Below are 25,296 nucleotides of genomic sequence, written 5' to 3' on the forward strand. Positions count from 1 at the left end.
GTCTTTAATTTGTATTTGCTTCTTTTAAGAATTGCTTTTTATTAATTAATTCATTAAATTATTAATTAAGTCATTTATTAAGGCCAGGGACACCTACCAATAACTTAACAGCACACAAAAGATAAATAAGTGCCATTACTGTCAAATATGATCAACAAATATATATTTTTTAAAGGTTTAAACATTATATTTGGCTTTATATATATATATATATATATAGCAAAATTATAGCCCCAGTGTATGATTTTGTGTAATACATACATACATTGGGCATGTTAAATACAGATCTGCTCAGCAATACACTTAAAAATAAAAAACCTAGAAGCTAGACTGAATTTTTTAGGAGAAAATTAAGGATTGTACGTATTGTATATCTTTGAATAAAGCATTATTATAGTTTTTCTCATTCAACGCAAGTACAAACACAATTCACTTGACTTTTTTGCAGAATCATGAACAAAAATGGTTTCTGTGACATTCTGCTGCTGAGATTACAAATATAAGATTTTTTTTTTCACTGTAATCAAGAGGGAAAACTGATATGCATATTCTGCCACTTCTGTCATATTCTGATTACAGATAAATGCACAATAAAATATGTACATTTTAAGGTGTGAGTAATGTGGCATTGTATATTGTTTGAATATTCCATTGTATTAAAAATAATAATACTATAAGTCAGTGGGGTCCAAAAACTCTGTGGTTACCAATATTCTTCCAAATATTTTCTTTTGGAAATCGTACCGGTTTGAAACAAATTAAGGAGAGAGTAAACAATGACAGAATTTTCATTTTGGAGTGAACTATACCTTTAAGTTAATTTTGAATTTTCATCCATTCTTCAAACTGCTCACCATCTGTTTGCTAGGATGCTAGAGCCCTGTAAATATGAAAAGGGTCCCTGTTATTATTTTCAAAGATCTATGATTGGATGTTTTGTTCTAAAAATGTCTTATGTAACTGTCCTCTCCATATTTTTCTCTTATTGTGTGCCACTACGGAAAACAACAAAAACAAAAACAATTCCTTGTGAATTATGTGAATTTTGCATCTGTGTATTTTCTACATTAAGATTAGTACTAGCGAAATACAGGAAAACAAATAAATTGAATGAATAAAACAAAAAAGCCCACACATCCAAAATAGATTTGAAGATATTCAGATATTTTATTGAAGATTAAATAATTCAGTGCTATTCAGTGTGTATTTCTTATTTTTCTTCAATGCCAGTTTTGTCAAAGAGTAATACTAAGACGAATAATGTTAACTTACTTGGCAAGTGCCACTATTAATAAGGGATTTGACATTTTGTTAATAAATATAATTTGTCCTCTTATATAAATACCTTCTCGTTGTATGCTACAAAATAAAAATAGAAAATATTACACAAACAAAACCCCAAGCTTTTTTATAATTAATTATAATTAATATCATTTGTGTGTGTATATAAATGTATTGATCTTGTCCTGAGTGTTTTTAATTTGGTTGGTGTGGGAAACATGTACAAATATAATATATTTCAAACTTTCTTGGTCATTCCACTATAAGGAACCTTTTGTGCGATGGAAAGTTTCCATGAATGTTAAATGTCCTACATGGAAGCATAGATGACAATAAAAACCTTTATTTTTGAAGTAATGAAATGTGTAAATGTAGCACTAGTGCATGACAGTTTCTGCCCTCTGAAAATATTAATGTCTATCAGTATTTAAAAAGTTACAGAATATAATGAAAAGATAATTTATGCGGGAAAGAAGACTGTGACCCACCAGTGGAAGAACTACTGAGTGAAGTTCTTAAAACAGTAAATCAGTAAAAGCACCCTATACTACATACTCAACACAACAGTCTTCAGTCAAGGAGAATTACTGATAAAAGAATGAACTGAACAAGAAAAATATAAAAAAGAGAGAAAAGAAACAGGAACAGAGAAGGCCACCTTCACAACTCTCTGTCTTCCTCAACAAAGTTCACACTCTGACAGTTGTTCAATTTGAGATAAACTGAACAACTGTCAGAGTGTAAACTTTGATGAGGAAGACAGAGAGAGTTGCAAAGCATCCTGGGATCGTGGAACTGAAAGCTTTGTGCAGTTTTGATTATCTGAAAGTAATAAACCCACAAAGCTTATATGACTGAAGGTGTGCTTAGAGCCCGAAAACCACTGGATGCAGAACTCCAGAATCATGCTGGCAGACCTAAAAAAAACTGGAGCAAACAAAAACAGCTTAAAGGTTGTGGGGAAATTTCAGAGAAGAGCAGAACAGAGAACTTTGAATATGCATTTGATGAACCTACAAAGCAAAGTCAAAATAGATCCATCCTGAGGGCATCTGTCAGGAGAACGGTCACTATCCTGGATGCTGGTGGGTCAAAGATCTCTCATGGTGTGGTCCCTGTTGAAGAAAAATAAAAAATAAAAACAGTATGCTGAAGATGGAGGCAGAGAAGACTTGTGGAAGAGTGCTATCAGTGTTTGGAGAAATGAATGGAGATGGCATTAAAATCAACATCCATATCCTCTTTAAGACATCTAGACTTCAGTTCAGAAATGTATGGATATTAAGAGAAGAGCTCAGGAGGAACATAGGGGACTCACTGGAAGATTGCATGTTGTTATTTTACATAGATAGATACATATCACTTTACAATATATTCACATTATCTCATCCTCTACATTCACTTCGCAATACACGATGACATAACTAATGGATTAAATGTAATTTTTTAGTAAAGCTTCATAATCTGCCTAAGAATATAAATTTCAGCTATATGCAATACATTTATGCACTTGTATAAATAAATGCTATAAATCAAATCATAACATACATTGGACCTTCATTTACAATAATTTGCATATTATTATTTGTACATATTTAGATATAAATAAAAGTAGTAACTGTAAACATTATGAACATTTGCATATTTGCTGTTTGTTTAAAGAAGGAACTTTTAGTTGTTCAGTTTAAACCTAACAGCCACTAGATGGCATTGTTTTCACTTATTTACCTTGGCTAGTGTGGCTGTATTTTGTTTCATAATTGTATTGCTTTATGAACGTATGTGAATCAAAGTTTTTGTTATTTTTTTTTTCTTTACCTTCTGAATTCCGTGGAAGTCTTCCATTAAAGATTTTGCTTTGTTGCTGAGATGGATTTCTTACTCTTTGATTTAGGGTTAAAGTTCACACGACGTTTGGTATAGTTCACCATAAATAAAAAAAAAACATTACAAAACTTTTTTAAAAACACTGTCCATTACTATGGAAGTCAATGACGCCTGCAACTGTTTGGTTACCAACAGTCTTCAAACTATATTCCTTTGTATTCAGCAGAAGAAAGACATTTGGAACAACTTGAGGGGGAATAAATGATGAAAGAATTTTCATTTTAGGTGAACTGTCCCTTTAAGTGTAAAGTTCTTATAATGTGCAACACACATTATAGCCTATTATTAACAGTTTGCAAGTAATATTGCATAGGCTATTGATTTACTCAGCATTCCCCTTTCAAAAAAATAATAAAAAATAAATAAATAAATAAATAAAAATAAATAAATAATCTGACAGAAAGATGTAGGCCTACTATTAGCAGCTGTCTTGGATTTGCTTTATTATTATAGTTTAAATCTATTTAAGGCGATATCCTTGCATTAAGGTTTCAACTTAAGCATTAAGGGGTCTATCATTTTTAACGTGTCTAAAACTAATAATTTCAGGAAATCAGAAATAGGATCATGGAACTGAAGTAAACGCTGCAAAAATAAATAAATAAATAAATAAATAAATAAATAAATAAATAAATAAAAAGGAAAAGAAACCAAATCTATTCTATCAAGAGGAGCCCTTAACAAATACAACTGCGCCCTCTAATGTCAGACTGAACACTTCCTCGTTGGCTGTCTTTGTACTAGACTACATGAACGAAAAGAAAGTTGACTCATATTGCCAACATAATGTCTATAAAAATACAAAAATTAAAGTGATAACTTATTTATTGAAATTATGAATTAACGCTTTGATTCTCTAAAGCATACTGTATCATATTTGATTTCTAGTGTCCCTAAATTACCAACATGTTCAAAACATTACTGTAAAACGTCTTGTACACAATGGAGTCCACAAGAGCTCTGAATGTCCAGTGGTATCTAGAACTAAGACTTTAGCAGCAGATCCTTTAAGTCCTGCAAGTTGTGAGGTGGAGCCTCCATGGATCAGGCCATCCCATAGATCAGTGGGGTGGGGAACCCTGCTATCCACTTCCATCAGGAAACACCATTGCCAGGAAGGGGTGTATGTGATCTGCAGCAATCTTTAGGTAGGTGGTGTCTAAATAAAGTCCTCATGAATGCCAGGACCCAAGGTTTACCAGCAGAACACTGCCCAGAGCATAACACCACCTCCACCAGAAGAGCATATATGATTCTCAGCAAAAACACGTATAGAAGCTAATATTAAATGAATATTGTTTGATTTATGGAATCTTTAGCATCTCCCATAAAATAGGTACTGGTGGTTGACAAGGGGCAGAATGTCAGATTAAAATGACCTCAAGTGGACAGGCAGATGAATGGATTCAACATCTATTGGTCACACCGTTAAAGCAATTACAGACATAATGAGGAGGATATAGCGCACAGTGTACACACACACATTCACCAACTACACAATGGTTGTCTCTATGGAGAACAGACCAAGGAGAAGGTCTGTGATTGAGACACTGTCTCTCATTCAGAGTATGGCCAGTCTGTCAGTCCTAATAAAATGCACCATGCCCAATCGGTGCCATTGGACATTATACAGCCCCTCTTATTTCTCTGTTTACTGCATTACTGCCTTCAGCTTCGGTTACACAAGAAAAATCATTTTAAAGAAATGTTTTGCTTGAAGAAATACGTAAAAAATAAAAATGTAGTTAAAAAAGCCCCGATTCTTGCAGTACATCACTTACAGGCTTTATAAGTATCATATTTGTCATTTTCAGTGTTGTTATTAGAGAAATTAAATAATTGTTCTGATTTCTTGCCAAAGAGAGACACAGAAACTTTGCTGAAAAATAAAAATGTGCTGAACATTCACTCACTCTCAGGTTATCCAAAATGTTTTGTTTCTTCATCAGAACAGATCTAGAGAAACTTTGTATTGCATCGCTTGCTCACGAATGGATCTTCTGTAGTGAATGGGTGCCGTCAGAATGAGAGACAAAACAGTTTATACATCGCAATAATCCACAAGTAATCCACACGACTCCAGTTGATCAATTCATATGTCTTAAAAAAAAAGTGAAATATTTGAATATTTGAAAATCATGAATCTGAAGGTGAAAAAAAAAAAAAACCTCCTTTAAAGTTGGCCAAATGATATTCTTACAGTAGTAAACTTACAAAATATCTTCATGATACATGATGTTTACGGCGACTCAAGACTGGTTTTATGGTCCAGGCTCACAAATGGTTATTGCAGCATAGTAACATACCTAAAATACACTGAAAAAAAAAAATTAGGGAACACTTGGTAGTCACTTGTTAGTTATCCTTAGTAATTCAATGATATTATTCTTTCCAGTTATGAAGATTGTGAATCAGTTTAGCTTGTTTTGGTGTAAAAGAAAGCAACTAAACTTGTAGTGGAGAGGAAAAGAAAAAGTTTGTGCAAGTTGTTGCCACAGTCAGTTGCTCTCTACTCATCCTTCCTGACTGATTTGTCTCTAGTTTTTTGTTGTTGTTGTTGTTGTGTTAGGGTCTTTCTCACTACTTATCAGTACTAGGGTACTTCTCACTAGTACTCCAGGCACACTTTCAAGAGCATGGAGGAGATACCAGGAGACGCACCATTATACAAGGAGAGGTGGACAGGACCGTAGAAGGGCAAAAACCCAGCAGCAGGAACGGTATCTTTCAAGATGTCAGAAACAGACTCCATGAGAGTGTCATGAGGGCCCAACATCCCGTATTGGGACCTGTGCACACAACCCAGTACCATTTCAGCTCGATTGGCATTTGGCAGAGAATGCTAGAATTGACAGGTCTGCCATTGGTGCCCCGTTCTCTTCACGGATGAGAGGAGGTTCACAGTGAGCACATGTGACAGACATGAAAGAGTCTGGAAATGCCGTGGGGAATGTTATGCTGCCTGCATCATCATCCAGCATGAGCAGTTTGGCGTTGGGTCAGGGTTGGTCCTGAGAGGAATATTTTTGGAAATTCTCACAGACCTTTACCTGCTCTTTACTGCTATACCTAAAAACGGTATCTTTTTAGTGATCCTCTAAACCATTGTCTGATATTAACACTGGTGCAGGGGGTCCTGGGTTCCTCCTGGAGCATGGCAATACCTGACCTAATGTAGCCAGAGTGACTAGCCAGTTTCTGGATGATGAAGGCATTGTTGCCATTGACTGGCCCTTACATCCTCCAGACATAAATCCAATTGAGCACCTCGGGACATTATGTAACAGAGCATCCGAAGCCAACAAGACTATCCAGGCTCAGTAAAACTCTGTGATGCCCTGATTCAGATCTGACAGGAGATCCTCCAGTACATCTCATTAGGAACATGCCTAGACATTGTCAGGAGCACATACAGGCACATGGGGAGACATAAATAGTATGTTATTGTTGACTTTTACATTATGAGTTAATTTGCTAAAATTAGGATTGATTCAAAGTTGGATCAGCCTGTAATTAAATCTTTTTACTTAGATTTTTGGTACGATTTTGAATGCAACTCTCGGTGGGCTGTTGATTTTCGCTTCTTTTGACCATTGTAAGATCAGTTATTCTCAATGATTTAAGCAATGTGTAAGCAGAGATTTTCAACTTGAATATTTCATTCACCAAGAGCCAACATTTGAGTCAAGTGTTCCTTTAATTGTTTTTTTCTTTTTGCATACACTCTAAAAAAATCTGTACAAATAGGGCAGAATATACTGTATAATTTGAAGGAATTCTTCTTTTTTACAGTTTTTCTTTTCACAGTATTTAGCTTTTCATACGTCATAACATTGTTTTTTAGAGTTAAGAGAAATGTCTGTAAAATTAATGGTTACATTAAAAAATAAATTTAAAGTGCAGTAAAAATATTTATACCTAAATGATCAATGATATCAAAAGAAGTATATAACAACTGTGATACATTACTATACTTTTAGTAAATCTTTTGCTGTGCTTGATGGTGAATTTTGCACTTTTCTGTCTTTTTTCAAAAATGAGGCAAGCTCATTTATCATCTCCCCCAGGAAAGATGTTTCTTGTGTCCCCAGTTGCCCCTTAAATCAGCCTGGCCACCACTACACCCACCCTGGCCAGCCAGCTTGACACACTCATAATGATGATGAAGTGGCCTCACACATTTCTATGTGTGTGTGTGTGTGTACAAAAGAAAGTCCAACAGGAATGTGAAAGGGACAAATACAAACAGTAGCAGCCAAATGTCTTGGCACACATGACTGAATGCTGTTATATTTCATACATTTTAATGGCTAGATTGTTATTTAAACCATTGTGTGCATGCTTTTGAGCACTTCATGCATGTGTGTGCGATCAATTTAACACCTTTCATTACTTCAAACAGGGCCAAAAGCAGGCATGTCATACTCTGAATGATTAGCAAATTAAAGTTATACAAAACCACACATTTCAGCAGTTCTGGTGTGTGGTTATAAGGTTAAAAAGGATACTTCACCCCCCGCCCCCCCCCCCAAAAAATGTGTTATTAATCACTTACACCCATGTTGTTTCAAACACGGTAAAGCTTTGTTTGTCTTCAGAACACAATTTAAGATATCTTGGATGAAAACCGGGAGGCATGTGACTGTCCCATAGACAAGTAAAATAAACGTTTTCTTTTTAAATAAAAAAGTTCCAGAAAAGTATGAAAAGCATCGTCAGAATAGTCCATCTGCCGTCAGTGGTTCAACTGTAATGTTTTGAAGGAAAGAGAATACTTTTTGAACGAGAAGAAAACAAAGATAAATAATACTTATTATACATGGATAAATATATTATATGTATTTTAAATATTATTAGTGTTGATAGTTTTTGTAAAATTCAGTGAAATGAGCCATTGTGCTTATCACAAGGAAGCCAAAAAATCATATCTTTGAGGGACATGACACTTGCATAATAGGAAAAGTCTAACTTTTATGTTAAACTTTTACGTTTGATAACTTTTATGTTTCACAGAAGAAAGAAAATCAAACCGGTTTGGAACAATATGAAGATGAGTAAATGATTACTCAGTGATCACTTGGTTTTGAAGTTTTCGATTTTGGAGAACTATCCCTTTAAGTAAAATAAAAATACATGCCTTTAAAAGTAAAATAAAATACAAGACTATAAGCATCTAAATATACTTAAGGTGGTCATATGACGTTGCTAAAAAGAACATTATATTGTGTATTTTGTGTAATGCAGTGTGTTAATGCGGTATTTTCCACATAATGTACATTATTGTTGCTCCTCAATATCCTTCCTTTCTGAAACACATAGATTTTTACAAAGCTCATTGTTCTGAAAAGCGAGATGTATGCTGTTTGGCAAGCTATCCAGTGCATTCTGATTGGCTGAATACCTCAAGCGTATGAATGAAATCCCCTTAATCTGCGCAACAAGACAAACGAGGCACTTGTTGCATCAAGTGGGGACATAACTACTGATTATAATGACTTATACTGTCTTATTGTATCATGCTGTGTAAATATAAAACAATGTCTGGAGAAACGACAAACAACAAGCACTACTCTACACTGCTCAAAACTCACACTTGAATCATCAGTGGAAAATTCTTTAAATATAAAAAACGCACTTACCGGAAGCGCCAGACTGTCCTTGCAAAGGATTTTCACTTTCACAATGAAACACACAGCATCTCCAAAAACAGTAGCGGAGACAGCAACAATACTACAGCAAGAATCAAAGTTACACCTCCTTTCTTTGCAACATTTGGGTGGTGTTATACAAATCTTCCCACATCCTGATGTAGACAGGTGAGGGCGTTAGAAGGAGTTCTGGGAGTGGATTTGAGACTTTAGTCTTTGCAACCTTACAGATCTTCTTTATTCACCGAGAGCTTGTAACACTCCAAAGAGAAAGGAAAAATTGAAATCCTATCATATGACCCCTTTAAGATATTATTACTTATTATATTACTGGATTATAAATAAACGTGTTCATCTTTATTACTGTCTAATGCAGCTATGCTCTGTTGAGGCGACGTACTTATCACGTGTCTGTCACGTGTCTCACACATTAAAAGTACACGATTGTCTCCTTCAGCAGGTAATCCGTGGCACGAACCACTCGCCATAGTAGGGGGACCTCCTATCCACCGCAGCCCGGGCTTTAATTCCGTTCACACTGCGAGACCCCATCAGAGTCCACCGCTGAGATCCACGCAACCTGCACGCTCACGGATTTAATGTTTTTAACAAGCTGTTTTCCCGAAAGTACTGCATTTTTCTGCGCGGTGAAACTCTCGAGGTAAGGCGCGTGCATGTAATTGACAGCTTAGTTTCATGTTGGAAGCGGTGTGTGTGCGTTGCTCAGCTCGCGCACTGGTTTGGACGCAGGCTACTGCAAGGATGATTTCCAGTGCGTGGATGAAAGCATGTGTCAGTGGTGTCATTATGTGTTATTGTCTCATCTCTCACTGTTTTATCTGGTGGGAAGCGGTTTAATTCTCAACATGTCACTGCAATCGATCCTACGGCTGCGGGGAATCTGGACCGTACTCAAGTGACCATAAGGAGCATCAGTGAACTGTTGATTGTGAGACTGTTTCAGTCTCGTCGTTGAATTTTAGAAGTAGAACGAGATAACCTTATGGGTGTAATGTGTGTTACACAGATTGACTTTAAAGTGTTTTATACGTCTACGCTTTTGGAGATTAAAGATATAGGGATGTGGAAACGGAGAAGTTATTACGCACCATTAAATGCAAGTGCACAGGCAAAACGCGTCATAATAAATAAATCGTTCTGTTTGTTTTCATTAACTGTATCGGACTGGGGCAGTTATGACGTCATGTGATGTAACTGCATGACAGCCGCGCGGAAAGGTTTACGTGAAGTACATAGAACTGCTCGTGTTCTGTAATCCTTTCGTTTTATATTGACACATTTTAGTGCAACACTCATTGCAAAACAATGCTTGTAAAATTAATAGATAAAACCCCTGTATTAAAAACGTGTTTACATTACCATATCCTACTATTAAAAAAATATGTTTATATGTATAAAAATGCATGACATTTTTCATGTAAATTTCTTTTTTATATAATGAATGAGTGACCTTATATTTAAAGAGAATATTTGTATGCAACAAGTCAATGTATTAATGAAACAATATAATTTTTAGGCAAAATATTCAAAATATTTAGGCCAAAAATCTAAAACTCCCATGAGTTTATTTATATATAATATAATATAATATAATATAATATAATATAATATAATATAATATAATATAATATAATATAATATAATATAATATAATATAAAATATACATACACACACACACACACATACACACATAAAGTATTAATGAAGTAGGTGGCATGTTCTTAGTGAAACGTCTTTGAGTCCGGAATATGATTTTTAGCTCTGGAAATGTGTGGATTTATGAATACATTTTTTATGTTTAAGGTTTCATTGCTTTCATTTCTTATTATTATTTGTATCCAGTATGGATGGTTAATTAAGATTCCACTTTGTAATAGAAATGGAAGTCAAAAAAAAAAAAAAAAAAAAAAAAAAATCAAGAAGTTAATAAATAAAATATGTGACAGGTTGACAAAAAAGCATTTCAATGTTTCCAGGGACAATATTTATTTTTTATGACCTAACCCTAAACATGACCCTCACACAAACCATTTTGCATTTGTACATTTTTATTAAGACATTTAGTCTAAATAGACATAGACATCTAAATCATTTTCCTAATGGAGACTGTTGGCTGCTCCCTTACATTAGGTTCCTATTTATACTCAACCGTCATTTAATTCAAATCATAGAGCTGTGTGTGTTTGTGTACGAGAGAGAGCTTCTTCTACGTCCTCGGACCACACTGCTGCATATTCTTCATTATTAGGCTGCTTGCATATCTGTGGCTGCCAGGCTGACTGTCACACTCTTTCTCCTCATCACTTCATCTGTCAGCCAAAACACACTGAGCATTAATCAAATATTTCCACTCTTATTCAGTATGAGTGGTAATAGGTGGCCAGTTCAGCTCTATAGAACTGACTTATACTTCATACCGAAAAATGCTTAAAGGGTAAGTTCACTCGAGAATGAAAATTCGTCCATCTTCTGCTCACCCTCGAGGCATCCTATGTGTATGTGACTTTCCTCTTTCATAATAATCCAATCGAAGTTATATAAAAAATTGTCCTGCTCTTCCAAGCCTTCCAACGAGGGTAAGCGGGAGTTTGTTGTGAACAGTTCAGAAGACGTGAAATAATGTGCGCATCTGTATTAAAACGTTCCTCACACGGTTTCGGGGAGTGAATAAAGGCCCTCTGTAGTGAATCCATTTTTTTTTTTTGTAAGATAATCATCCAGATTTCATATGTATTAAATGCTTTTTTTCTCACTTTTGTTGAATGTTGGGAACCGGAAGATGTATGTGTCATGTGCGCGCCTCTAGGAAATGTAGGAGCAAAGGAAACAGTTTCCTTACTTTAGCAAACGAAAACCAGTCTCCCCTTGCCTTATTTCGAAGTCCTCCGACGTTTTTCTTTACAATCCTCGTTTTATGCTTCTAACTCGTGACCAGCGTTTGTTTTGTTCTCTTTCCGCACTCGTCACTAACCACGAAGCACTGATGAACTACAACATCCGCCTGCCCGTCTTCCAGTTCCCAACAGTCAACAGATGTTAGAAAAAAAAAAAGTATTTATTATGTTTGAAATCTGGATATTTATCTTACAAAAGCACATGGATTCGCTACAGGAGGCCTTTATTCACGCCCCGGGGCCGTGGGAGGGATGTTTTATTACAGATGAGTGCACTTTATTTCACGTCTTCTGAACAGTTGACAGCAAACACTCGCTTAGCCCCATTGAAAGCCTTGGAAGAGCAAGGACATTTTTTACTATAACTTCGGTTGGGTTCTTCTGAAAGAGGAAAGTCACATACACCTAGGTGAGTAGAAGATGGACAAATTTTCATTCTCGGGTGAACTAACCCTTTAAATATTTCATTTGTTTATTATGTGTAATGCACCACATGGATGGCCATCTGCTTGAGTAAATTAATCCTTTTTTTTTTCTTTCATAAATGTACATGTGTGTGTGTGTTGGGGGGGGTGTCTATCTATGTTGGTACATCTATCTACAGTATCTGTCTGCCTGTCTGGCCGTCTCTCTGTCTGTCTATCTGAGAGTTCAGCTGGTTGCCTGCAGGCATGGTCATCAATAATGAATGTTTTTCTGATTGGTGCATCTCTGTGGCACTTGGCAGTAATGAGACTCCCTGAATTGCTTGTACATTTAACAAATAATTACAAAGAAATGGTCACATTGAATTAAACATGAAAAATTGGAGTGACTGAAACAGTAATTTCTTAAAGTAAAATGTTCACCTGTAATCTTTATTTGCAACTTTCTTTTTTTACAGTGTAGTATTGAATAAATGTAACTGTGTGTAGTCCTGTGCCTTGTGATTGTTCTTCATCTTCACAGAGCCTGCGGCTACACTGACAGTCTTTACTGTACTTTAGTCTGTGCGTAGCCTCTGCCTTAGGGCAGATCTCATTCGAGCTCCTTTACGCTGCAGTGTGTACTTCAAATAAGATGTCAAGTCCTTTATCAGAAGTGTGTACTTCATGCCTATTGGGTGGTAAATTCATGCACTAATCATCCATTTCAGCACAGTATCAAATCAGAAGTTTAAAGCCCTTTATCACGGCTGAGAAATACAATTCAGTCCTGTTGGGCCCTGCAGCTGAGCTCCGGAGCCATGATGACACTGGCAGCCGGGATCCTCTCTCAGCCTTCCCACATCCATTTTTCCTTCAGTCTTCTCTTCTGCTGCCCAAGGGAGGCCATCTGAGCAGCCATCAGTCTCTTATTTCAGAATGATGGAGGAGAATATGGAAAAGGTGTAATAAAGGACAAGTGAGGCTTTGAATGCTGAGGCTAAGAACTCACTGATGGGAATTAGGATCAACCGTTTTAGACTTTTATTAGACAGGAAAGTGAAAGGTGATGGAAAATGATATAAGAGAAAGAGGAGGAACAAAATCAGTATGTATGTGATGCAGGAGCCTTCTTATTATGCATTCTTAGCATTCCAAATTACATTTGGGAGACTAGTTTTTGTTTTGTTTAATTGATAGAAGAAAAAAAATGCACTGACATGATAAAACGTTTTACCAGTTTTTAAAAGAAGTCTTTCAATGGAAATGTTTAAACATGGTTAAGTGCTGATCAGTAAGAAATGGGACAGTATGGATATTCAAGTAACATTACAAATATTTGTTCATATGACCTCCTGATATTATAACAATACTTTTTGTGTATTTTTTTATTATTAATTTAGTATTTTGTAAAAATTAACTACATGTACTTATGGTTATTAGTTAGGGTTAGGGTTAGGTTTTGGCTTAGGTTATTATAATAGTAGGTACATGTAAAATATAGAACAAGAACACACTACAATAAAGTTTTACCAAATGTAAAAAAAAAAAAAAAAAAAAAAACAATGTTTGTATAGGCAAGCATTTTTCAACTAACTAAACAGCTAAAACTTTATATTGAAAGTTTAATGGCTTTTAACTTAACATGGCACCTTAAAAGCATTCACTGCAATTTTATGTTTAAAGAAAATAATGCAATGTGAAATCAATCTGTATGAACGGAAATTAGGTTTGGGTAACACTTTAGATTAGGGAAGATTATGGAAAATTGGAGCTAAATTCAGGACAGTGATCCTCCAGGACTAATTTTGGATACACCTGACATAAAAGCATACTAGAAAGAATATTATGTACAATAAAGGTGAAGATGCAAAGTGAAATAACACAACAAGAACATATTCAGTGTCTAACATGCAGCTATATGGAGCAGAATTTTGGACCAATGAGATCTCACTGTGGGCGAAGAAATAGAAAAACAGAAATAGAAAACATTGCTAAACTTAAATAAATGTAGACTAGTTTTGTTGGAGATGTGGCCTGGAGAGAACACGTGATGATGTGAGCGACCCACATGGTGTACATTTGTAGGGACATTTAAATGTCAGAGCAGTGAAGCGTATACATTTGAAATGGTAGGTTTATGACCATGACATGATTATCTTTTACTTTTACAATCTATTAATTGTCTGTATTGTCGTTATGATAAACAATGCTAATGTTAAGTGCTGAGCTTTTGACCATTGTGTCTAGAACATAAAAGCTGGTGCGTGTGTGTTTTATATTCATCTTCATCTTCAACTGTCAGCATCATTGAGCATGCACCGCATCCTTTAAGCAAGCCAGTGGTTATATTTATGATGTGTGTGTAGAGCATGGTGTGTAAGGGAATTTAAACAGACAGTAATAACTTGGAGAAGACATACATGCACTGCCATCATTTCACTTCAGTGGACTCACTGGGTGCTAATGAATGTGCTTTTACACACAGACACGTGACTACAAGGCAGCCTTCTTTGTAATTCTCTGGCATGACTCGGCAGCCTCACAGCCCTGATCTGTCACTACCGTAACACATATACAATCAAACACAGCAAGAGAGAGCGAGAGAGAGACTTTGAAAATAACAAAATGTAATACCTTACAAAGCTTTGTCTCAGGATAAAGTTAACGTCATTAATTCTTAATAAAACATATAAATCTTTATATTTGCATGCATAGATCTTAAGCACCAGCGTGCAAAAGAAACCATATTTTACTTGAGTTTTCAATCTGATTTTGCTGTCTGAATTAAATGCGATGAGATGGAAAAAAAAACAATACAATGTATACTGTATAATAATAGGAAGACGGCACATATTGAATTGGCCTTGTGGGCTGCATGCAAAAACATACAGTACATGCATATAGAAGATATAACAGAATACTGTACTTTTTAATCATTCAGAAAACTCACAAACCTGTAAATTAGACTCAGTCTTGATGAATCCTTCACTGAATGAACATCGATTTCATTACTTAGTCCTACTGTTTGCATGTAGTACCTGTTAGGGCCATTTTTCTAGTTGACTTATAGTCATGTATTTAAGCCATTAATCTTTAATATAGCCTATTGTGCACTCAAACACACCCACACACACATAAAAGTATGACCACGAGTGTGTCAGAAAACCAGGCATCTCCCATGCAAAAAGGCAGCATTATTCAATAAGAGGAAAGAAGGAAGTGACAGCATATTAAAGATGACATACAGATGCTGATGAGCTGAGAAGATATTTCAGTCCAGCTGAACAGTCAGCAGTGTCTGCTCGCCTTAGCTCAGCTCTTATGTGGATGTGAGAGAGAGAACGAGACAGTATTGTCGAGTTGTGCATTGCTGTTCATTTGCATCTTTAAAAAGTGGTGCCGCTCTGTCGCTTTGTGGGTTGATGTCCCACTAATTCCCAGAATCTCTTAAGGTATTTTTCTCTGTAAGTAGGAAAGTACAGTTCATGTGAGATTTATGAAAAAGGAACATTGAATTATTGATGAAGTGGAGGTACTCTTCCCTGACTTGTTCTTCTGTAGCCCTGGTAGAACCGCAGGCACTTAATGCATTTAACTCTTAGAGAGGAACATGACAACTAGTTATGTTTGAAGCAGGGCAGAAACAAAAGATACAGCTCAAAAGCATCGTATTTTATATATGACATAACTCTTGTTCAGCTCTACTGCTTTGACCTGTTTTTAAGAATTTTTACATGAAGAAATGTTCTTAAAGGGGGGGTGAAATGCTCGTTTTCACTCAATATCCTGTTAATCTTGAGTACATATAGAGTAGTACTGCATCCTTCATAAATCCAAAAAGTCTTTAGTTTTATTATATTCATAAGAGAAAGATAGTCTGTACTGATTTTTCCCGGAAAAACACGACCGACTGGAGGCGTGACGTGTGGGCGGAGCTAAAGAATCACGAGCGCGAATAGGCTTTTGCGTTGAGAGTGTTTGGAAGCTGTGACACAGATCCAGAGCCGTTGAAAAACATATTAAAGGCTCTGACATTACCATGAGGGAAAACCCATCATCAAAAACAAACCATGGCTTACAGTCAGATTCAGCCGTTTATTTATGATCCAGAATCAGATCCCGAGGCTGAAACTGAACGAAAGCAGCAGCAGCAACAACTCGCTCCGAGCGGGGCTCGAACCCGGGTCTCCGGCATGGGAGGGGACGCACTAACAAGGAGGCAGAGATATTTGAAGCAGTTTTACTCACCGCATGCGGTTCCAACACACGATCGTGACCCTTTTTCCTTGGGATTGCATCATCCTTAAGAAATAAACGATACGCAAATCCGTCGTCAAACTGGGCCTTGTGAACAAGCATCTTCGAAATGCAGGGAACAAACAAAAACACTTGCACGACTCTGTTGATGCTCTGTAAAAATAAACTCCATCCACTGGTCCCTTAATGCTGTTTTTTTTTTTTGGTAATCTGTGCAGGGTTGTCTTGCCCTGGCAACCAAAAACACACTTCTTTTGTGACTTTTCGCGACGCTCTCGCTCTGATCAGTGAATCGCTCTGATCAGTAAAATGTTTGTGCTCAGCCTCTCAGTGCTCTGCTATACGAGAGCACGCGCTCTTCCGGCAGACGTGCCCTCATGACCCATATAAGGAAATTCCGCTCCATCTAACGTCACACAGAGCCATACTCGAAAAAAACTTTCCGAAACTTGTGACAAACCGGAAAGAGTATTTTGGGAACAAAAATACTCCTTCAAACGTACAACTTAATTTTTGAAACTTTGTCCATGTTTAGCATGGGAATCCAACTCTTTAACAGTGTAAAAAACTCAGTATGCATGAAATAGCATTTCACCCCCCCTTTAAATGTTTTTAAAGAACACCCAAAATGTATTGGAGGTATGTAGAAAAAGTACCTGGGGCCAGATTTAAGAAACGTAAAAATGACCCCTTTTTTCTAATTTAATAATAGATTTAAGAATATTTTGTGTTCCAATTTACCAAGAATTGCACTTCAGAATGTTCTTACAAACGTAGAATTTGAAAATTTAAGAACTCAGAATAAGAACTTCTTACCTTGTTCCTTAAGATTTTCATGAATCCGGCCTCGCCACAACTTAATTGCAAAAAGCTTTCAGTCAAGGACTTTCTGCAGGCCTTAGAAGAAAACTTTAGAAGAAATCCCCACACTCTAACTTGCAAAAACTTTATTACAAAACCGCTAAAAAACACCCTTATGAAGGCTTGACTGAAGTGATCTTGTAAGTTTTTGCAAGCTACAACAGACTGTGGGGCTTTTTTCCTGCAGTTTTCTTGTGTGAGGGAAAACGTTTTATATTTTCAATAAATTTAAAGAGAGACAGCTGTAAATTCATTTAAATGCATGTTTGCTGGAAAATTGTTCCATTTGGTGCAGAACATCAAAGATTTGTTTTTAAATTTTGAATTCATTCCTAATAAGGCAAAATAGGGAGGCAGTCTTTTTTTAATTGTTCCAGTGTTGATGAGGTCATTGTCATCTAACTTTCCCGACATCCATGTTTTGTGTTGTGATATTTGTGCAGCACTCATTTCCACCCCCAAAACACACACACACACACACACACACACACACACACACACACACTCCTAAAGCACAGAGATTTGTGTAAGCGGTCGTGAGCAAGGATAATCTGCACAAGACAAGCTGTAAGAGGAGGGGAAGTGGCATTGTGTGACAGATCTGTCCAAGCTTAACACTACACATACACTATTTACATTATGCATGTTAAATAATTGCAAGTTAAATAAATACAAAAATGTGTGACCTGGCAAACTCTGCTAATAATGAAAACATATACCTGTTGTTTTTTAAAAGCAACATGGCTTGTGTTTTATTGTGGTTACACAGATACTTTGTACCTAATACTGATAAAAGAGGTTTATCTCATGATGGGATGTTTATAAGGACCCTGTCTCCCCCTGATCTACCTTTATATCCCTTTCTCTATCCTGTTTTTCTCAGAATTCCCTTGTGAAGAAACAAAATTGGTTTCATACCTTGTTATTGATAGACTTGGTCTGTTGGTCAGAGAGAAAGAGTGAAAGAGGGACAGTGAAGAAAAAAAGTGACAGAGATAAAGACGGTAAGCACAGAGCAGACTTAAATGGATAGCTTACCCAAAAAAGAAAAAATTCTGTTATTATTTATTCTTATCATGTATTAAGAAACCTGTATGACTTTCTTCTCTGAAAGCGAGTTATTTATATAGTGTATAAATAGGTACATGTAAAACTATTTAGAGTTTTTCCATTAAAAGATACTTCATTCTGTTTTAGTCTGCTTTTGTATTACTTTTTTATACTAAATATAGTGCATATTGGATGAAATTGAATATTTAATTGTTTCTCCTTTTACATTTTTATATGTAAATTACCTTTGCTGTCATCTATTCTTTCAAAAAAAAAAAAAACAGTGTGTAGTTGAATCTTTAGCACAAATGAATGAATATCAATGTTTCATACTGTACCTTGTAATGCTGTGATTTGGCAAATTCTATAATTTAAAATAATTGATTTCCATTTTAAGAGTTGATTTTATTAAAACAAAATAATGAAAAATGTATTGGTTATTAAATATAAAAATAATTATTGACTTAGCAGTGTCTACCAGAATTATTTTTTGTGCATTCCCATATTTTATAGTCCCCATCCACTTTCATTATATAGAAAAGGGCAGCATGGACATTCTGCTAAATCTTCTCTTTCTTCAACACGAGGGTTATTAACTGACAACAGAATTTTGGATGCACTATTCCTTTTAGACTTGAATGTGTATAGTGACTATACAGAAGAGTAGTATACAGTATTACTCATCATCACTCAAAATCTGTAGGGCTTTGTGCTTTTTTGGCTACAGGCATTCAGAACCAGTTCGATTTACAGTCCCACACAGATGAAGCTCTAATGCCGCCATTCATTCTATAGCAGTGGATAGCAGGACAAGCGCCATTTAGAACCGTTTTTTAAAAGGTCTATCCATCTAACACAGACAATGAATATAAATGATAACATTTCTGTTACTCATGCCATAGTCAGAGTAAAGTGAAGAGAGAGTGCCGCTTATAGACTGCATTTGTTTAAGAAGCATGTCATGTGGATGGAATAGCGTGCAATAAAAATGTTAAGGAGGGGTGGGTGAGAAGTGCTGATGTAGATGTATACTTGTGGCTCTCCGGCATGCTGGAGAAGTAAGAGTCTGACAAATGTAATTTCACAGCCTGCAGAACACACATAAATGTGCATGTGTGCACACACATAGATGCACGCAAACTGTAAGCATACTGACATTTACATGGACTGCTCTAGCATGAGTAGTCCCAGCATCCCCATGAAACCAACTAACTCTAGCATTACCAGAGAAAGAAAGAGAACAGCAGCTATATGAACCAGGAACCTGTATGAACTGGTTCTTTTGGATTTATGAGTCACCCTTACAAAATAAATGGATCATATAAATGCAGGCTTGGTGAGGAGAAGAGACTTCTTTAAAACACTAAAGATCTTACGGTTCAAAATTTTGACTGGTAGTGTCTATACACACACATACACACACACACACACACGTACACACACACACACACACACATATATATATATATAAGCATGTTGCTAAGTAGAAATTAACATTTTGCAATATTTTAGTTTAAAACTATTATTTATAATTTCTATAATTTCTTTCTTGAACAATTTCTACTGTTTGGTTAAATTGATTATTAATAGAATATACTATTTTTTTCCCCTCTCACTTTTTCTGGTTGAAATGATCTGTGGACCCCTGGTGGTCCTGGAGGACAGTTTGAAAACCCCATTGGGTGTTTGTTGATTTTGTAAATGTGTAGGTGTGTGTAATTGTGCTGACATTTACTTACTTCCTGTTTGCTGAGGATTACCTGCAGCGCTGTCAATTTGGCAGTAGCTTTGTCACTCTCCCTCTCTCTCTCTCTCTCTCACACACACACACACACACACACACACACACACACACACACACACACACACACACACACCATCAAACTATAACTGTCACACCAGTGGGGTTTAGTTTTTGTTTGATTTTTTGGCTACCAAATGTTTCCACCCTCAAAGAAGAGTGTTAACATATGGCATGGGAACATGTAAACACAGCTTCTTGAGGTGCCAAAGACTAAATTCTGTTGAATTTGGCAGCCTTTTTCCAACTTCCGAAAATAAAAAGCCAAAGTCTTGAAAAAAAAAAAAAAAAACTTGGTTATGTCCCAAATCAAGATCTGCTTTTCCTGAATGAAATACCAGAGCCTTTCAAGGCAGCAAAAGAGCAATTTTAAATTTTTAGGTAAGTTTTAGACTTAAGTTCTGTGTAAAGAAATAAAAAGGACACAATTCAGAATTTAAATTAATATACACTATCATTCTCAAGTTTTGGGGAAGCATTGAATTTATCAAAAGCGAAACTAAAGACATTTATAAAATTACAACAGATTTCTTTTACAAAAATAAGAAGCAGCAGAAACAGTTTTTAGCATTGATAATAAGGGTTGTACTTTAACGAACTCCTCCTAGAGATTTATTCAGATAAACACCAAACTTGGTCAGTGTAATCTAAAGCCCTTTGCGATGTTAAATTGCGAAGATCTTTAGATTTCGTTAAAGGGCGTGTCCATGGCGGCCGGACAAATTTCGATGTTTCGCCATGAAAAAGGAAGTTGCTGTAACTCAGACATACAATGTCCAATCTGCCTCAAACTTCACATGTTTGATAAGACTTCTGCCCTTAACAGATCTACTTGCCCATATTCAGTCATAGTCATAGTGCCACCTACTGGCAACAGGAAGTGTCATGTTTTACACTGCAAAGAACTACTCCAAGAAATTTTATGACATTAACATTTTATTTTGGTCAGTCTAATCTAAAGGTCTTTGCAATGTTAAATTGTGGAGATCTTTAGATTTTGTTAAAGGGCGTGTCCATGGCGCCATGACAAAATTTGATGTCTCGCCACAGCAAGAGAAGTTGTTGTAACTCAGGTTTGAAATGTTCGATATTCCCCAAACTTCACATGTTCGATAAGACTCCTAGCCTGAACACATCTGAAGGCCAATATTCCATTATAATAATAGCACCACCTATTGGCAACAGGAAAATTGGCACATATAAATGACTTATATTAATATAAATTCCACTTATATTAACGATTTGAAATGCATATTTCTCACCTTCACCTTTAGCTAAAGCCACACGATTGCGGTGAGCCCGGGTGCGAGGGCCCTTTCATCGCTGCTTGCAGCTTTAATAATAAAAATGTTTCTCTAGCAGCAAATCAGCATCTTAAGAGGGATTTCTGAAGGATCATGTGATGCTGAAGACTGTGTGATGGCTGCTGAAAATTCAAGTTCGCAATCGCAGGAATAAATTATATTAATTAAACTATATTAATGTTTTTAATGTATTTTTGACCAACTAAATACAGCTTTGGCGAGCAAAAGAGACTTATTTTAAAGAGTTTTTAAAAATCTTCCCAACCACAAAATTTTGAAATGCTAATGTGAAAAACAAGACCAAACACAATTCATTATGCAAATATTACTTTGACATCATTGTACTGAGTAGATTTTTCTTTTCTACTGCACTTGCCGGCATTGACCTAGTCTAACTCTTGAAGGTCCTGCTGTCTCTGACTTTCTCTGGCTTATTACAAAGCAATAATGTGTTAATTCAAAAACAGGGCATTAGGGACCCATCAGTCCGTTACTTTGAGAGCCTGTGTGCCAATGTGATGTAAGAGGTCAAATTTCAGAGCCTTATTGAACAGCACTCTGGAGGAAACGGCACAAACTGGAAAATGATTGGGAAGCTGGATGAAGATTAATGATTAGAAGCGCATGAAACAGATGGAAGGAGACGACGCAGAGAAATAGAGAGAGATTGAAATGGCACTCAGGTGAAAAACGGGTTTATAGAGGTTTGAAAGTTTAATGTGAATGTCTGTCATGTCATTTTCACTGAATGTCATCTCTCCCGTCCTCCTCAGGTGTTCTAGTTTCTCTACTTCCTATGAAAAAGGAAGTTATTTATTGTGCTTTTGTGTGCGTTTCATCATGGGTTTGGTAACAGATTTAGCCAATCAGCAGACTGTATTATATCTATGACAGCCAGAGCACAGGGGGGACTTGAGTCTGACAGATGGCTGTGTTATGTGTGTGTGCATGCATGTTCACACTTTGCATGTGTCGCGGGATAAATGTCGCAGTTTTATCCGTGGATGCGAGCATATTTTTATTTGTGTTTACAATTGTGTATGTGTTTACACTGTATCTTTGTGTCTTAAATAGCGGATGTAAGTTTAAGTGTGTGCATGTCTTGTGTGTGTGTGTTGGCTTAAGATTCAGAAATGCCAGGAGGTCCGAGTGTAAAGGCTATATCACAGTGTGTTTTTCAGAGCAGCCATGGACCACGCTGCACTCCACACATCCCAGCAGGTCAGTGCCTCTGCCCTCTGCACACACCAGCCAGTCAACAGACCCCTCGATGGCAAATATACGAAGAAATGAAGTCAAAAAATGAAGTCACTCTGGACTACAACACAGTTGTGACCATTTGTGAGTCATAGAGTAAAAGGCTGTTTTCACAAGATTCGTTCGTTGTGTAATCGTTTATCTATGTGAGCATGTACTAGATTTATTAGTTCAAGCTGCCATGTCAAGTTAAAAGTCAAATAATCTTTAGCTTTATACAATGTGTAGATTTGTTCAAAATAACTTCACAGTAATAAAAAGGAAAATAACAGAATCCGTGATGCAAACTTCTAATACAAGATTGAAATTTAAATTCTGCTGCAGAGAATCTCTGAATCTCGTTGATTCAGTTCAATAGACGGTTTCAACGGCATCAACATAAACAAACGTTAATGCGCGTGCGCGCTTTTGTGGACCTAACTTAACTTCCGGTAGACTCCAAATAGAATCAATAACAACAGCCAAGTCCCTCTAGAGTAGATATTTTTTGATAACAAACTAAATATGTTTGCTGTGTGGATCAGGCGGACTTAATGAAAATGCAAATTCATTCTTTGCCAGCAGGAGATGTTTTAAAGCATAGACATAAAGCGCGAGAAATAGAGGTTTCCCCAGTAACAGCTGTAAACAAAGCAGAGCTGGTACGCTCACACGCTGCTTTATCACGCATATAACATGCAAGTCCTCCTTCAGAAATACAGCGATATAAAAACACCTGTGCCTCGGTTTGATATTTAAACATAAATGTAAGGAATAATTATTATTAAACGTGCAGAACGTTACGTAATGTTAAGTTACTTATGTTACGTTACTCATGTTTATTTAACGAAGCCTTTTTGAAAATCGATCAGTTTTAAAATTGTGGCGAGTCTCCAAAAATAAATAAATGTATAGGAAACACATCCCGCAGCACAACCACCTGAGCCCAACTTCAGTCTACTCATCACCTTGGCTTTAACTGCATTTGTAGATGGCACCGCAGCCAGACCAATATACACAACACAGACTGGAAGTTAACTTAGGTCCAGGCGCGTGCGCCCGATGAAACTGTCTATACCTGTGTAGTTTTACTTATTATTAGTTTGATTCCACTATAAACAGCTCTACAGAAGGCTTATAACATCATTACCAATCAAAACGCACGTTTATTTAAATGCAATATGTGGGCGTTTTACACCGATCTCACAGTATTTCCTACATATTTTACTACTGTAGGTGGCTTATTCGTTCGAATGACCACACCTAACCCCACCCCTAAACCTAACCCTCACAGAAATCATGCTAAATTATGATTTATTGAGCATATACATTTTCGTGCACATCCGTTCCCTGGGATCGAACCCATGATAGCATAATTACATATCAAGCTATTACGCAATAATCTACTAACTGAGCTACACGAAATGCAAACCAGAGGGCAAATAAAAGAGTACAAAACATTAATATGAAACAACCTTTTGCCGATAGGGGCGCAATTGTAGCATACGCTCTGATGGGTTGTATTTCAGGGATTTGGACGAACGCCCTATACAAGCGTAATTGGTTGGAGGACAGGTTGCGTTTTTTAAACTCCAACTAAGCTATCCAATGGGAACAGTGGCAAGGAATCCAAACTAAATGTGGTTCAACTCCGTATGTAAACCATGTTTTGTAGTGTTAATAATTATTAATAATTCTGACAGTTTGTATATCAGTATTCATCTTGGTGTGATCAGGCCTTTAAACCTGTCACTATGATGTTAGGGTTTGTGGTTACTTGCCTGTTGTGATTTTTTGTAGTACTTTGCTTTGCAGTTGCTATGATGTTCCAGTTATAGGTACTTTGAGTGGTTTTAGCATGTTGCTACGTATATAGTTGCTTGGGATACTTGGGTGGTTGCTAGGTCATTGCCATTGCTAGGTTGTTCTGGTTAGTTATTTGCTCAAAAGTGTCCATCCCTGAGTCTCTTAATGTCCCCCTTCAGTGTCAGTCTGTGGGATTTTATATTTATAGCCAAATATTTATTTCACTACAAAAAGAACACAAAGTGCTGCTCAGGGACATCCAGGAACACATCTGTTTTTTGAACTTAATTGAGTCTGACTTCTACTTATCTGTGTTTAGAGAACTGCTTCACTGCTGAACAGTTTGTTATTTATCATTTTATAATGAGGCAGATAAAAGAGAGGAGCTGGAAATTACTGGGGAAAGTAATTGAGTATAAAATGTTTTTTTTTTTTTTTGTACTAACACTCGTTTCTACATTTTCAAGAAAATGTGTTACATGAATTATAATCTGCTGCATGTTTGCTGTTATGTGTCAGCCATATTTGTCTTTTTCTCAGCATACACAAACACACACTCACTCCCGCCAGATGACATTTCCCTTTTACAGATCTGTCTCTGACACACTGACATGGATAACTAATAACGCATAATCCCCTGGACGCCAACTCCAAACATCACTTATCAAATGAGCTGCTAAAGAGTGAAATTAAATTTCCAAACATTAGGAGAAATGAAATCATCAACAGTTGGCATTAATTTGTGCGTTATCCAATCTGTCATCTGTTTAATGAGGGCATGTGGATTACCATTTTCTATTTTGTTTGTTTTTTAACAGAGAATTTGTTATCAAGATTATTGT

General features: G+C 36.3%; 1 protein-coding gene across 5 annotated transcripts in view; it reads left to right on the top strand.

Moving 5' to 3' along the window:
* Nucleotides 1-9,178: 9,178 nt before the first annotated feature.
* Nucleotides 9,179-25,296, top strand: part of LOC113042336 (disks large-associated protein 1-like) — a 114,762-nt gene continuing 98,644 nt past the window's right edge. For 2 of the 5 annotated variants that reach the window (XM_026201109.1, XM_026201112.1), the window contains exon 1: nucleotides 22,337-22,633. The gene's annotated coding sequence lies outside the window, so the exon portion shown is untranslated. Of the gene's footprint in view, nucleotides 9,478-22,336; nucleotides 22,634-25,296 lie in introns of those variants that run through there. The other 3 variants (XM_026201111.1, XM_026201110.1, XM_026201114.1) reach the window with 3 other exon arrangements.

This window comes from Carassius auratus, chromosome 24 (assembly GCF_003368295.1).
Source record: "Carassius auratus strain Wakin chromosome 24, ASM336829v1, whole genome shotgun sequence".
In the NCBI taxonomy this organism is placed as follows: Eukaryota; Metazoa; Chordata; class Actinopteri; order Cypriniformes; family Cyprinidae; genus Carassius; species Carassius auratus.